This window comes from Rosa chinensis, chromosome 7 (genome assembly GCF_002994745.2).
Source record: "Rosa chinensis cultivar Old Blush chromosome 7, RchiOBHm-V2, whole genome shotgun sequence".
Lineage (NCBI taxonomy): Eukaryota > Viridiplantae > Streptophyta > Magnoliopsida > Rosales > Rosaceae > Rosa > Rosa chinensis.
This window is the reverse complement of record NC_037094.1, coordinates 20,222,798-20,223,411: the sequence shown is the minus strand read 5'-3', so window position 1 is coordinate 20,223,411 and position 614 is coordinate 20,222,798. Positions and strand designations below refer to the sequence as shown.

At 40.6% G+C, this 614-nt stretch overlaps 1 non-coding gene across 1 annotated transcript; it reads right to left on the bottom strand.

Moving 5' to 3' along the window:
* Positions 1–542: 542 nt before the first annotated feature.
* Positions 543–614, bottom strand: TRNAP-AGG. Its single transcript has one exon. It is a non-coding gene; the product is annotated as a tRNA-Pro (tRNA).

The following is a 614-nucleotide window of genomic DNA, read 5'->3' as shown; positions in this document are numbered from 1 at the left end:
AGAGTTTGAAATTCTTGTCCGTTTCCTACTCAAATTATGGTCAACTCTATCCCTTACTAAGGGCCGCTAAATCTAATAAAATTGATATCCTTTTAAAAAACAAAAGAGCCGCTAAATCTAATAAAATTGATATCCTTTTAAAAAACAAAAGAACTCAAGTTTGAATTTTCTTTCATGTATACTTCCCTTCTCGACGCTGTCGTCACCGTATATTAGTCCAAGGGAATGAGTCGAAGGCTGTCATTGGTGTAGAGGAGTTTTGTACAAACTGTCGCATCGGTGGATGGATAATGGTGGAGAGGATAGCTGCCGTGCAAATGGTGGAGAAAATGAGTGCGGTTGCAACTCGAAGAGATCCGAGTGTGATTTGGATATGGTCAGTTGCATGTAGAGATCTAAAGAGACCTGCAAATAGTTGCCATGGTGCTCGATTTAGACCAAAATATCTGGGTTCCTCGGATCCAATCCAAATCTTATCTAAAAAACCAACAGTGGAGGGTTGTGTGGAAAAATAGAATTTGATTTCCAAAATAGATAGAAAGGGGGCATTCCGAGAATTGAACTCGGGACCTCTCGCACCCTAAGCGAGAATCATACCACTAGACCAAATGCCC